The 15250-nt window shown below is 43.3% G+C and overlaps 1 protein-coding gene and 1 long non-coding RNA gene across 8 annotated transcripts in view; one reads left to right on the top strand and one right to left on the bottom strand.

The window, feature by feature from the left end:
- LOC309664984 overlaps positions 1-13139 on the bottom strand; it is a 152702-nt gene extending 139563 nt beyond the window's left edge. For 3 of the 4 annotated variants that reach the window (XR_014266115.1, XR_014266116.1, XR_014266117.1), the window contains exon 1: positions 12716-13139. This is a non-coding gene — a long non-coding RNA (uncharacterized lncRNA). The remainder of the gene's footprint in view (positions 1-12715) is intronic. The other variant, XR_014266118.1, reaches the window with a different exon arrangement.
- Positions 11918-15250, top strand: part of TJP2 (tight junction protein 2) — a 133778-nt gene continuing 130445 nt past the window's right edge. For 2 of the 4 annotated variants that reach the window (XM_082470869.1, XM_082470870.1), the window contains exon 1: positions 11918-12266. The gene's annotated coding sequence lies outside the window, so the exon portion shown is untranslated. The remainder of the gene's footprint in view (positions 12267-15250) is intronic. The other 2 variants (XM_082470873.1, XM_082470872.1) reach the window with 2 other exon arrangements.

Genomic DNA, 15250 nt, shown 5'->3' with positions numbered 1-15250 from the left:
TTTATCTGAAACTCTTGGGCCATATGTTTTGGAATTCAGAATTTTTTTTCAGAAATGTGGTGCATATACTACATAGCATTACGTGATACTTCCAGCAGAGTCTGGAATTATTTAAACCCATCGATATATTTCCCATACATTTCGTATGATTATTTGTACTAGGTAGAATAAATAAGGATCATAAACAGACTTACATCAACAGTTCAGGTCAGATTTTGCTGCCAGATTAGTTTGAGCACCGAACCTTTGGTTTCAGAGACAAAACTCTGAAATTTCAGAATTGTGGCTAAGGGATTGTAGATTTATATACCCTTTCTCTGTGTAATTCTGAAAGCAAGCAATTGCTTGAACCAATCTTATGAGTAGCTAGGATGCTATGAATCAACAATCTGGGTCTGGGCAGGAAGGAATTACTCAACACCACATCCTTCTACACACTGCGGATGTGTCTGTAACAGGAGGTCTTTTGTTGGGGGCTATTTGGTATATATCAGTGGGACCTGAAAACACACAAGTAAGAACTGATAGACTTTTGCAGGGCGCTTTCTTCTGGCTCACCAGAAGGCAGAAACCCAATGAATCATATCCCACTAGGCAGGTGCAGGCAACAGACAACTGATATCTCCCAAGTGTGTTTGAAAGGATCTTATTACCTAAGATCCTAAGGGGGTTGTCGCCTTGTTGCCTTGGGAACCATAGGTAAGGATAATGAAGTCAGCTCATTTTAGTCACTCTTCAGTTCTCAATATACTTTCTCGCAGACATGGCTGCCTAACAGTTGCCAGACCTGCACTCAGGACATATTTCTTCTCCTGGAAGGTTCACGTGGCACCTGGGGCTGCTCCATCCCTGGGCGTGCTCGTGGACCATGCTCTCCAAACAGGCCACACGCTGGACAGCCTCTGGTTTCTGTCTCCTGGGTTTCAGATTAGCTAGCCCAACGCAAAGCAACCTGGACAATGTGGGTCATAGGATGGCTTGGGAGCCAGGTGAGTAGCTTTTCATTTTTTCCTCACTGTGGGTATTTCCTAGTGAAGGAACATATAGAACTTTCTTGACAGGAGCCTTTACTCATATCAAGTCAAGAAATTAATATTTTACTTTTGACTTATTATTCAATAAGGAATCATACCTTGATGAGGAGACTTTAATTTTTCAACTCAACACATTATTTTTTATTTTTGGCTGCGTTGGGTCTTTGTTGCTGTGCACGGGCCTTCTCTAGTTGCGGCGAGCGGGGGCTCCTCTTCATTGCGGTGCGTGGGCTTCTCATGGCAGTGGCTTCTCTTGTTGCAGAGCACGGGCTCTAGGTGCGCGGGCTTCAGTAGTTGTGACTCGCGGGCTCTAGCGTGCAGGCTCAGTAGTTGTGGCACACGGGCTTAGTTGCTCCACGGCATGTGGGATCTTCCAGGACCAGGGATTGAACCCGTGTCACCTGCATTGGCAGGTGGATTCTTAACCACTGCACCACGAGGGAAGTCCCTCAACACATTATTGAGCACATATTATGTGTCACTGTGCCAGGTGTAAGCGGTATCTGCAGAGTTGAGAGGCTAGAGTAAGTGTGTATGAGTATGTGTGAGTGCGGAACTAGGAATAGCCTTAGGAGCTACGTTTGGCTTATGTAAGCACAAAAGCTTACAGGAAAGCTCATAGGCAGACTCAGCTGGTGCAGGCTTTTGCCTACACTATACACTAGATGCCTGAAGGTGGAGGAACCGTCTTGGACCCATGAAGATCAAAACCACAGGCAAAGGGCTTCCTTGCTGGCACAGTGGTTGAGAATCTGCCTGCCAATGTAGTGGACATGGGTTCGACCCCTGGTCCAGGAAGATCCCACATGCCGCGGAGCAACTAAGCCCGTGCGCCACAACTACTGAGCTTGTGCTCTAGAGCCCACGAGCCACAACTACTGAAGCCCGCGCATCTAGAGCCCATGCTCTGCAACAAGAGAAGCCACCGCTATGAGAAGCCCGCTGCACCGCAACAAAGAGTAGCCCCCGCCGCAGCTAGAGAAAGCCCGCGCACAGCAACGAAGACCCAATGCAGCCAAAAATATATAAGTAAATAAATAAATTTATTTTAAAAAACCCAAAAAACACAGGCAAAGATGTCAGAGCAGAAAGAATGGAAAAACCTTGTCCCCTGTGTTGTTGGGTTTTTCTTGTCCCCTGCTTTAATCTTAGAATTGCTGTACAAAAACAAACAAACAAACAAACAAAAACGGAATTGTTTGCCTCCAGATATTTCGTGATGTGAAACAAAATAAAGGCCTATCTTATTTGGCCACTGTGGTTGAGATTCTGCTATCTATAGCCAATTATAATCCTGATACAATGTTCTTCTAGAGTTTTTCCTCTGTGTATGTAGACACATAAATTCTAACACTAACAATCTATGAAGCAGGTAATATTAGCCTTATTTTTAAAAGGGAAGACAGGTTCAGGTAAATCCAGTGAGCTTACCTCAGTCACTCAACTGGAAAGTCACCACACTGGGATGCATGCCCGGGTCTGGGGGACTCCATTACCCAATGCTCTTTTTCCTGTACCGCGTGCCTCTCTCTAGAGTTCCTGGACTGGCAAAGGAAGATATCCCTCCAAGTCTCTTTTTAAAGTACACATTGTTACAAGACTTGAAGCAACAGATTAACATGCACTTGTTAAAAAGAAAAATGAGTTAGCTGAGATCCCATTGCTCTTCCTGATACTTTTCCTTTTTGCACAATTGTTTTCAATCCCTGTTCATCTGCATGCAGAGCTGCAGCTATTCTATCCATACTACTTATTATTCTGGGGTTTTTTTCAGCTAACAAAAGTAGCTCTTGATGTTTCTATGTATCTCACAATATTTGAAATAAAAAAAATACTCAGTACAGTCTGTAAAATGATGAAGAAGGGGGAATATCATCTGTGCCATTACTATCTCCCAAAACACCACAAAGTTTGTATTTTGGTTTATTTTGTTTCTGTCCTTTTGCCTATGCATTTCATTTTTGCGTTGGGGTACTCCTAGTATGTGAATTTTGTAGTCAGTCATTTACACTGAATATTATATTGTAAGTGTTATCCACAAGCTCCATGAGGACAACACTTTCTCCATTTTTTTGTTCATCACTGTATCACTTGTGCTTAGCACAGTATAGTAAAGCTGGCTCAATAAATATTTGTTGGCTGAATAAATATTGCTACATACTCTTCATACTTAATATACATATACCCACATAGTGTTCCTTTTAGTGGATATCCCTTAATTTACCCTACTTTCCCATAATTATTGGATATTTCTGTTGTTTTCATTTTTTGCTCTTATGAATAATATGTTGATGAAAAGTTTTGTGCATATAGTTTTCTCTGCATTTGTACTATTGGCTTAAGATAGGGGTCCCAGTGTAAAATCACAGGGTCAATGATATTTTTACAAATCTTTATGCGTGGGCTTCCCTGGTGGCGCAGTGGTTGAGAATCTGCCTGCCGATGCAGGGGACACGGGTTCGAGCCCTGGTCTGGGAAGATCCCACATGCTGCGGAGCGGCTGGGCCCGTGAGCCACAATTACTGAGCCTGCGCGTCTGGAGCCTGTGCTCCGCAACAAGAGAGGCCGCGATAGTGAGAGGCCCGCGCACCGCGATGAAGAGTGGCCCCCGCTTGCGGCAACTAGAGAAAGCCCTCGCACAGAAACGAAGACCCAACACAGCGATAAATAAAAATAAATAAATAATAAAAAAAGACTGACACCCAGTGGGTGGCCAAATTTTTTTAAAAAAAAAAAGAAACCTCTTTTTAAAAAAAAAACCTTTATGTGTTTTCTGAAAATACTTTTTAAAACAGCTGGAGCGGTTTACAAAGGTAATAGCAATGTAGCAGGGTCAACACACCCTCACCTGCCCCGGGTTTTTGTTGTGCTTTTAAATTGTGGCTATTGACTTAAGCAGAAGAATCCCTCAATCAATTAACATGCTTATATAACATCAGTTTAGTGTCACAGGCATTCTATGCCAAATAAATACTCATTAAAATGTGAGCCCATAATTTTGGTCATGTCCCTAATACCCCTACTATTACCCGATGCATAATAAGCACAGGTGCAATTCAACTGTATCTCAGCCTCTAACTTCTATGATTGATCTATACATGTAAATACCAGTTGTAATTATTACAAAACTATTAGTTTATTGTTTTGAGCTTTTTGAGCATCATAGTGAGAAAAATGATTTTTATACGAGATACTATAAATAATCACATCCTTGTTGTTCTACTAAGTTGTTCAATGAATTTATCCATAGCTATATATATTTATATCTCCCTGGAAATTCCAGCACCAGGGAAAGTATGCTTTTCATGCATATTTAAAATTAATATTCACCAGAAGCTTAACAAACTACAGTGATCTTTGGACTAACAAGTAATCAGGACAAAGTACTATATTTTTATGAGCTGTTTGTCGAAGTCCAAATAATTAACATTGTTGAATGTCATAAAGCAGGCAGTGTGCCACTTACTTGAACTGATATTTTCTTAGAAAAACTTCCAAAGCTTTGGCCATAGGAACTATGAATCTAGAGGTACCTCCTGGCTCTAAACAGAGAATCATAAATTGGATGACTTAAGATGTCATGTCAAAGTAGAGTGACTACAAAGGGTGTTAAAGGAGATCAAAGTAATCTTCAACCCAGTGATTGCTGAGCATGGCTCTTGACTTGCTTCTCAACACTGTGACCGGCAGCCACACATGGGGTGTTTACCTGCCCCATTCCTGCCTTTGCCCAGGGGGAAGGTGGGGCTGCTGCCTGCTGTGGCCCCATGGAGGAGGGCCTTGGCCCAGGAGCAACCCTGCTCTCAGGTGTGTCTGGGGATGAGGCCAGGGTAAGGACTGTTGAAAGAGCACTTAGCAGTCCTTTGACCCATGCAATCATGGCCTGTTTCTCGGAGCTGCAGCTGGCCTTATTCAATCTTCAGAGAGCACTAGAGCCCCATGACCATGACCTCCCACCAAGTCCCCCTCAAGACAGCTGTGCTCCATCCCCCTAGGATCACTGCAAGTGTCAGTCGGAAGATGGCTGGCAGGTCTTCTAGGCCACCCCATGCATTCATTTTACTTTTGCTTTTAATTAAATTCAAAACAGTACCCCCAAAATTCAGGTCTGTCTTCACCACCATTCACCTCTCCCCCTAAATCACAGCTTCTCCCACTCACTTTTCCAGTTAACCACCGTTGCCAAGATGCAGAGCATTCTTCCAGCCCTTTTTCTACTCATTTGCATAAAGATATGCATGTATTTATTGCAAAAACAGGTTCATACCATATGTATTGTTCTGTGACTTGCCCTTTTTTTTTTTTTTAGCAACGTGTCTTGAAGAACTTCGCATATTGGTTCATATAGATTAGCTCACTGCTTTTAACTGATGGAGAGCGCTCCTCAGAGTCGGTCAGCAGAAACAGCTTAAAAAGTTGTGACCCCCAAATCAGACAAAGCCAAGAAAGACATCAGAATTCAATTCAATCCCCCTCCCTCAATTTTTATACAGGAAAAAAATCAAACATACAAAATAGTGGAAAGACTAGTATAGGAAACACACACATACGCTCCACTAGATTCAACAACTTTTACCACTTTCACTGGCTGTCATTTTAATATCTGCTAGAGTTGTGTGGTTCTAAGTTGAGAGGTATATGGAAAGAAGCAGGATTCATTAAGTCCCAAGGTCTTAAGAATTAGGAAGAGAAGACATTTACAAATTGTAAGAGCCAAAGAAATATAAAACCTTCTCAAGTGGGTGGAAGGTGCACATTTCTATCAGTAGAAGGAAGAATTAGTAGCCTAGGGATGTGGGCTAGAAAGCTACCCCTTCTTGAAATTCTGGAGTGACTGGCATAAGTATAAATGATGTTTAGTGAGTTCCACCCAGATGCATTTTCTGGTAGCTATGCATCTCTGACATACTTAGGCAAAGTATGGGATGATATATGTATTTATCCCCAAAGACAGGGGATGATACATGTATTTCCTTGATGAGTGAAAAGAAGAGTCACTCTTCTTGCCTGCAAATTCTGATGGTCTGAAATGGTCTGAAATCTTTTCCTTAAAGTTCACTAAGAAAGTAATCATCTGCCTAGAGGGTGGGCATCCTTTTATGCAAAGGAAAACTTAAAATCAAATATAGAAATGGAATATTATACAGGAATAAAATTGGATGAAATATAGCTATACTCAAGAAGCTGAATAAATCTTAGAAATATAACTTGCAGTAAAAAACAGCTGGTTGCAGAAGACTACATACAGTGTGACTCTATTCTTATAAAGCTCAAAAACTAGCAAATCCAAACAACATATTGTTTAGGAAGATGTACATGTCTTGGTAAAAAAAAAATTTTTCATGAATGCATAAATTAGGATAGTGATTACCTTGAAATGGATGGGGGGGCGAGTAGGATTTGCAAGCATGTGGCATAATCAAAAGCACTGGTAATGTTCTATCTCTTTTTTTAAAATTTTTTGGCTGCATTGGGTCTTTGTTGCTGTGCATGGGCTTTCTCTAGTTGCGTAGAGTGGGAGCTACTCTTTGTTGCAGTGTGCGGGCTTCTCATTGTGGTGGCTTCTCTTGTTGTGGAGCACGGGCTCTAGGTGCACGGGTTTCAGTAGTTGTGGCACATGGGTTCAGTAGTTGTGGCTCGTGGGCTCTAGAGCACAGGCTCAGTAGTTGCGGCTCACAGGCTCTAGAGTGCAGGTTCAGTAGTTGTGGCTCACAGGCTTAGTTGCTCCGTGGCATGTGGGATCTTCCCGGACCAGGGCTTGAACCCGTGTCCCCTGCATTGGCAGGCAGATTCTTAACCACTGCACCACCAGGGAAGTCCAGGTAATGTTCTATTGATTAATAGTGTGGTGGATCCCTGTATTCATTTTATTATATGCTCCCAAGCTTACATAGATGGTACTTATATTATTTTGTATGTATCAAATATAACATAATAAAATTTTGTAGGTGAAAATAAAAGCTAGACTTACAAAATAGAATAATAAAAATGTGTAAAATTAAAGCCTAAAGAAGAACTAGGGTTTGGGATCTGTAACTTTAATGAATTGAATACTCATTTTGGAACCAAAGCAAACCTCTGATTAGTTCATACAAAAAACTACCCTGAAAGGCACCAAAATACATTTAGCACATCATCCAGATGTACCATTGTTTATCTAGCCATTCTCTTAGTGGCATTTAATTTTAATTTTTTGCTATTCTAACACAGAGGAATAAGCATTCTTAAATATATTTCTTTCAATACGTGTGTAAATATTTGTTTTGGGGGGTAGATACCTAGATACCTAGAAATGGAATTGCCAGGTCAAAGAGTGAAAGACTGAAGTTGAGACTCAAGGAAATTAAATATAAATTTGCAGCCTGGGGGGTGGAGCATTGCAGAGGGAATTGGAGGAAGATGGCCAAAGGTAACTTCCAGTTATATTATTATAAGATATTATAAGATAAATATTATAGCATAAATAAATACTAGGGATGTAATATACAACATGCTAACTATAGCTAACACTGCTGTATGATATACAGAAAAGATGTTAAAAGGGTAAATCCTAAGACTTCTCATCACAAGGAGAACACTTTTTTTCCCCTTTTCCGTTTATTGTATCAATATTCACGATGGATATCAATATCCAAGATAATGGATTTTAGCTGAACCTATTGTGGTAATCATCTCCCAATATGTGTAAATGAAACCATCATGCTGTACGCCTTAAACTTATACAGTCATGTATGATGATTATTTCTCAATAAAACTGGAAAAAAGTGCAAAACTCAAGATCACACAGGCAGCAAGTAGCAAAGTCAAAACTAGAAACAAGGCTCTTTTTGGGGCTCGATAATGCACCTATTGCCCATAAAGAAAACACCTATCTCACCAAGGCAAGTGCCCCACTTTAGACTGTGACTTGACCCTTTCCCCATCCTGTCTGTCCAGTCCGCAGGTGAAGCACAGTATTGATTGCAGAACCTCAGGACACAGAACACAAGAGCTCCCTGTCACGAGAGGCAGCAGAATAGGGCTTTGTCTCCCGGGAAGGCAAGATGGTTTCTGTGGGACTGACTTGGTGTCAGTGGTGAGAAGGGAACCTCTGCTGAGCTCTGAGTCAGAACCCAGAGTTCTTGTCCTATTTTTCAGAGTACTGTCCCTGTGGTCCATGGAAGTATCTCTTTTTATTTCTAAGAGCAGATTTTGCAATGTTTAGTCTTCAGAGTGGAAATATTTATTACCAAATATGCTGAAAATGCTGTTTTGCCGATTACAGGAAAGCACAGACAAAGGCATACATACAGCCCATAACCAGAATGAAAAGAGTGGGTGGGACAGAGAGAATGTCAGTTACCAGCTGTGCCAGCCAGAGTCCCTTTCTTCCTACCTGAACGCATTCAAAGAAAATCCAGAATCCAAGTCTTCTCTGAAATGTGCATTTCATTTCAGATACAGAAAGAAATTAAACAGGTGTTTTATTTTGTGTGTGTCTGTATATGTGTGTGTGTCTGTATATATATATATATATATATATATATATATATATATATATATATATATATGGCACCCAAACACATGTAGTAGCAACACCAACTCCGTATACTAGATTAAATCAGTGGCGTGTGATTAAAATATTTAAAAATTTTCCCTAAAATTTTACTAACTTAGGGACTATCAAGTTTCCCCAAATACCTCATCATTTTGAATCAGGACCCAAACAAGAAATACATGTTGTATTTTATTGGTATCACTTAAGTCTTTTAATCTATACGTTTCTTCCCCCATCATTTTTAATGCCTTGCTACTTTTTGAGGAAACCGGGTCATTTGTCTTTTTGAGTTTCTCACATTCTGGATTTTGTTGATCATGCCCCCTAGTAGTGTTAATACATTCCTCTATTCCAGTAGTTCCTCTAAACTGGTAGTTGGATCTAGAAGCATGATCAGATTCAGGTTTGCTCTTTTTTGGCAAGAATGTGTCATTTGCAGTGTTGCGTATTTCTATCATATTGCACATAATGTCTGGTGATTTTTTCTATGAGATTAGTGGCCATTGATGACCATTGCCTTGATCCATTATTTTATAGGGTTTTGGAAAATGCTGATATTCTTACTTATTTGCTAGAATAATTTCCTCATCAACTATTTAGTTACCCTGAGATACAGTTTGTATGGGTCTTAGCTTGGGTTTCCCAGGAAGCAGAGTTCTTGAGACATGGGCTTTACTGGAAGCATGGTCCTAGGGAAAGAAGTGAGGAGTGGGGGAAACAGAGAGAGCCAATTCAAGCCCGGTAGGCTGCGACTTCAAGCACCTGATTGGTTGATTCTTTGTGCCTTGATTTCTGAGAAGTGATATAGACTGAGTTTCAGGACAGTTCGTCCTGGGAGAAAAGGAAGGAATATTTATTTATCAGCTTCTATCCCCCACTGGTCTTAGGTTAGACCACGAAACATTAACTCACCCACCCTTCAGGGTGGTGTATGCATAGGCACTTAGATAGTTTCCATGGGTCCCCACGCTGGCATTAACAGGGAAGTGCTGGGGTGGAAGGTAGGAGATGAGGTTATTTGGGTTGTTTCTGTATGAAGGTGGAAAGAGCCCACGTAGAACTTACTGCTGCAGCAGTGGCTGCAATAAGAGACAGGTGAGGCAAAGAAGATCTGCAGTGGTACATATGAAGTGTTAGATACAGTCCAGAAGAGGCAGGTAAAATGTGTAATTCTCTCTTGCAATTTACCAGCTTTCAAAATAATGAATTAGTTCTACTGCATCTGCAAAGGTAACCAATCAGGTTTTTTTACCCCATTTTTAAGTATCCTTGTGAATCATGGAGATATACATATTTGATATGTCTCAATTCATTGCAGTTATTTTCCTTACTGATGCTCAAATTTATCCCACTTTAGCCAGTGGGTGCTTCTACGGGTTGCTTCCGCTTCCATTTCATGTGAACCTATTAGTTTTTGATAGCTTCCTTGCTTTCTGAATTGACAAGATGCTCCAGTCTTATTTTGGGTACTTCTTACCTTTAACCTAAAATAAATCACTTCTCCAAGTAGGTCTAGTTCCTTTTAGGGAAAAATGCTATTTAGAGACTACAATCTGGGATCTAAGAGTGCTTATTCCTACTAGGTTGGTCACTGTTTGGTGGACATTTTGAGTAAAAGACCTTGGAAAAACATTTTTTAAGTAAAGTATATCATGAGTTCTAAATGATAATTCCAATTCAAATTTAATATTGCTTAACTTTGATTTTGTATTTATCTCTTTTATTCTGAAAAACTGATTCTTAAGAACACTAACATAAATTACTAATAACATTATGATTACTGAAAAGCAGTTTATGTTTTGTTTTTTAACATTCTCTTCATCCTTAGGGTATATTCCTAAGGGATGTAGAGTCAAATAATTGTGTTTTAAAGTCACTTCACATAACTTCCCTTTACATGGTTAAGTCACCAACTTGATACCTACATTCATTAGTTGCATTTTGCTTTTTAAATTTTTGATTTAATTTTTCATAATTATGTAAAATTTACATCATTCCGAAGTCAAATCTACAAAATAAGATATAGGCAGAGAAGTCTAGCTTCTATCCTTGTACCTTCCACCTTGTTCCATCTCTCCCAAATAAGTAGCCATTTTATTTAATAATTTATCTTTCCATTTAAAAAATACATAAGCAAATGTATGTATGTGTTCCTGCTTTCTTAGATAAGCAGTAAGACACTATTTACATCTTTATTCATCTTGCTGTTCATCTTTTTAAAAATTGTACTGTCCTCTAGGCTCAATCTACTCACTTCTTGGAATAACTTGTTGATAGGTACCCCCCAAAGTCTAAACTAAATGAACTTTAGTTTTACTTATTCCATTACTTCTGGCAAACGTTTGTGTAAGGGAAGAGGGAAGGGGGGCTTGGCAATCATAAACAAAGCTGTCTTGAATGAATGAGGGTATGATCTTCCCAGGATTTTTTTTTTTTGGTGGTAAAATACACAACATAAAATTGACCATTCAATCCATTTTTAAGCACACTATTCAGAGGCATTAAGTACATTCACATAGTTGTGCAACCAACACCACCATCCATCTCTACAACTTTTTCATCATCCCAAATGGAAACTCTGCACCCATTAAACAATAAGTCCCCATAACCTTCCCAGGATTTTAAACAAGACTAAATGGAAGCGGCACCTGCTTGCCAGTTGCACGCTTGGGCACTAGGAGGATTCTGCCCTCCCAGCGGAGCAGAGATTCCCGTGGTGACTAAGCCAGCCCTCGGGTTAACGCTCCCGCCCTCACCTATTGTCCCAGCGGGAGGAACCGGTATTTCCGGATTGGGGCCTCAGACCCTGTGATCCGGCTAAGGGTGAGGTTGGTGGAGGAGGGGAACGGAAGCTGATCATATAAGTTAACTTTCCACCAAAATAATTAACCTGCCTTCCCATCCCCCCGCACCCCCCCCCCCGTCAATACCACCAATCAAACACCCACAAGGGTCCACAACGATCCTCCCGTAGTTTTTGAAAGGGGAGCGACGCTCACCCCTTCCTAGCTCACACCCCTGGAAGGGATCGAAAAGCCGACCAGGTCACGAAGAAAGAAGGCAGCACAGCGAATTCCGCTCGCCCTTGGTGGGGTGGGGGTGGGGGTGGGGGACGGGGAGAAGAAAGCTCAGCAGCAGTTTTGCAGAGAACGAAAGAGGCAGGGGAGTGGGCGCGCGGGCTGGAGTGACCAAGCGGTCCCTGCGGCCGCAGCCCCTACCCCAACGCTGGGTGGCGTGTGTGAGCCACCCTCCGTCCTTCCCAGTACCCCAAAGTAGCGCTGCAATAAACTGCATTTCTCCGCCGGCTCGCGCGCTAGGCACCCTCGGGGGCTCGAAGGAAGCAGGTGACGGCCGCTGCCCACCCTCGTCCCCTCCAGGCCGCCGCTCTCTGGCTCACCGCAGCCCCGATAACCCTGCCCCCACCCTGGATTTTTTTTTTTTTTTCTTTCTCCCAAACCTCCAAACAGGAAATAGCTTGAGTCACAATAATACACAGGAGCAGCGGCCGAGGCCACTCGCGCCCGCCCACTCCCTGGGCCGCCTCCAGCACTCCGGCTCCGCGAGGCGCCGCCGGCGACGCGCGCGGGGAGCGCAGTGGACACCGGCCCAGCAGCCGGCGCCGCGTCGGAGGCTCCCAGGCGCCCGTCAGAGCCGCCTTCGCCCTGCCGCCGACTGCGGCCGCCACCCGCCTCCAGGCGAGTACCCTCCTCCCTGTCCCTCGCCGGCCACTGAGCGCCCGCGGGCGTCCCGGCGCTGCCCTCCGCGAGGCCCGAGAAGAGCCGCCCCAGGCGCAGCCTCCGCGCTCCGGCAGCGCCCAGGATATCTCCCTCCGGTCCCGACTCTGGCGGGGGAGGGCTTTGCGGGCTGCGGCGGGGCGCTTGCGCCCTGGATCCGTCATGGGGGGCGGGGGTGGGGGGCAGCGTGAGTAAATGCTCTGTCACCCCATGCCCCTGTGGACTCGGGCTGAACTTTATTGGGCATTGATTATTTTCCCTTTCTGGGGATGCTTAACTGACTTTTGCCTCCCCATATCCCCCTCCGGGATGACCGTCACGGGGTTTCTCTTGGGGACTCATCTGGAAGTGGGTTTGGGCGCGCAGCTGGGGCAGCTACAGGTGACTGGGAGCCACCTTCTTTTTCCTACCTGGCCTGGAGCCTTCTCCGCCAAGGGATGGGAGCTGTTTCACTTTCTGTTGGGCTTCTCTTGAACCAGATGAAAAGGGCCTCTGAGTTTCTGTTGGCGCAGTCAGCGTTTGCAGTATCTGGAGCGGGCAGGATCTGGGGCCTTGGATTTACGCGGGCCGAGGGAGACGCTGGCTAGTTGAGAGCAGGTGGGCGCTGCCTGGGCTGCCGGCGGAGTTTCAGCTGCGGAGCCTGAAAAGTGCGCACACCTGAGAGCCCCGGAGATGCTTGTCAGCCCACGCAGCCCGGGAGCCGAGATCTGTGCTCCCAGCTCGGCAGAGTTTGGGAGAAGTTTTTTTTTTTTTTTTTTTTTGCACTTTCTGACCCATTTGTAAGGGAGGGGCCGAGCTTGTCAACATGCTGGGTGTTGTCAGTCTTCAGGGGCTACATTGTGAGGTTCTTCTATAGGGAACTCAGTCAAAACTGAGTTGGACATCTTTATGTTGGATAAAGGCCACTGAATTCCAGGCATTCTTCGAGCTTGAGAAGGGTGTTTTCAAGACTGTTTTGAAGTCGGCTTGAGGGCTTTCTGCGAAACTGCCGCTGTCAATTATCCTTATCAGCTGCGGCTGCTTGCTAGTCCCGGAGGTGAGTGGTTCTCTTAGAAGGCTCCGTTCAGTCAGGCCTTCTATCCAAGTTTCTCAGCGCACTTTTACAAACTGTGGTTGGTAGGTAAGTTAAGTCCTTAGCCAATTCTTCTGAAACACATGATCAACCCTCCGCGTTTCCCGGTGAGGGGACCGTGGTTCTAAAGGGTTAGATTGATAGGGTGACTGTCTTTACGTCAAGCGCGCTGGGGCCTTGCGGCTTTGAGTGAGGTTCACGGTCCAGCAACAGCGGTATCACCTGGGGCCTGTTAAAAATACAGGACTTCAGACCTACCCAGGACTGCTCAATCAAGGTCCCCAGGGGACCCTTTGCATATTATGGCTTGAGAAGCACTGGCAGAGGGTTATGTTGGGGTGAAGTTTTTTGTCCAGTTTAAAGAAGTGATTTACATTTCCCTACATGTCCATCCAGTACTACATTTGAACCTTCGTTTTGCCAGACCAGGACAAACACACTACAGGTTTATGGGTCACAGCACCTCCACCCCAGGTGGCAGGCTCCTTAAGCCTGTGGGTTTTTTGTTTCTAGGTACTTTTATTCTTTCATCGTTATTATTGTGATAATATACACATAACATAAAATTAGTCATTTTAACCATTTTTTTTCTTTTTTTTCTTTTTTTTCCTGCCCCTCTAGGCGTCTTGCGAGATCTTATTTCCCCCACCAGGGATTGAACCCAGGCCCTCAGTAATAAAAGCGCAGAGTCCTAACCACCATTTTTAAGAGTACAATTCAGTGGCGTTAAGTACGGTCACAATGTTGTGCAACCATCACCACTATCCTTTTCCAGAACTTTTTCATCGTCCCAAACAGAAACTCTGTACCCATTAAAGAATACCCTATTCCCCGCTCTTCCCAGCCCCCGAGCTTCCAGATACTGTTAGTGACATTTTCTGTAGGGTACAGAAAAGGTTGAACAGGAATGTAAAGTAAAAGTAAAATCATCTCCTCAGAATATGAATAAACGTTTGGAAATTCCTGGGTCACTGGCCTGGTGGACTTGGCATTTTAACTCCACATTCTTAAAGTGCATGTGCTTTCTTTTAATGGAGACAACCTGAGACTATGAGGGCTTCCTCTTTGGTTTGGTTGGAAAGGAATGGAACTACCCAGGGCTCAAACTGCACTAATTAACTAGGTGCAGATGACTGGTAAAATCTCTGTGCTTCTTTTTTGTTTTAATTTTTATTTATTTATTTATTTATTTTTGGCTGTGTTGGGTCTTCGTTTCTGTGCGAGGGCTTTCTCTAGTTGCGGTGAGCAGGGGCCACTCTTCATCGCGGTGCGCGGGCCTCTCACTATCGCGGCCTCTCTTGTTGAGGAGCACAGGCTCCAGACGCGCGGGCTCAGTAGTTGTGGCTCACGGGCCCAGTTGCTCTGCGGCATGTGGGGTCTTCCCAGACCAGGGCTCGAACCCGTGTCCCCTGCATTGGCAGGCAGATTCTCAACCACTGCGCCACCAGGGAAGCCCTCTGTGCTTCTTTTAACTGGCTTTATTTTAGGGATCGTGTTTACATTGAGTTTAGCATTTTGTTTTTGTTTTTTAATACTGATCCAAACTCATTGTTGAAAGTAGTTGAAAGAAAGCTTAAGAAAAAGTGTTGTTGCTTGGCGTATATATAGGAGGAAGTCAGAAAGATTTGAAATAATTTTCTAAAAGACTCCAAACTATTTTGTTACTGCTTTAATGTTAAGTGAGTCTAATGGTCCAAGAACATTATTTCTGGTTGTAAAAATGTTTGTATAATTTAGAAAAGCTTTGTTGTTGTTGTTTCAATTGAAGTATAGTTGATTTACAATGCATTAATTTCAGGTGTACAGCAAAGTGATGATTCACTTACACACATATGTATATTCTTAAGATTCTTTCCCATTATAGGTTATTACA

Source organism: Balaenoptera physalus, assembly GCF_965194825.1.
Source record: "Balaenoptera physalus genome assembly, chromosome: 7".
Classification (NCBI taxonomy): domain Eukaryota; kingdom Metazoa; phylum Chordata; class Mammalia; order Artiodactyla; family Balaenopteridae; genus Balaenoptera; species Balaenoptera physalus.
Note: the sequence above shows the minus strand (reverse complement) of the source record. Positions and strands in the feature narration are given on the sequence as shown.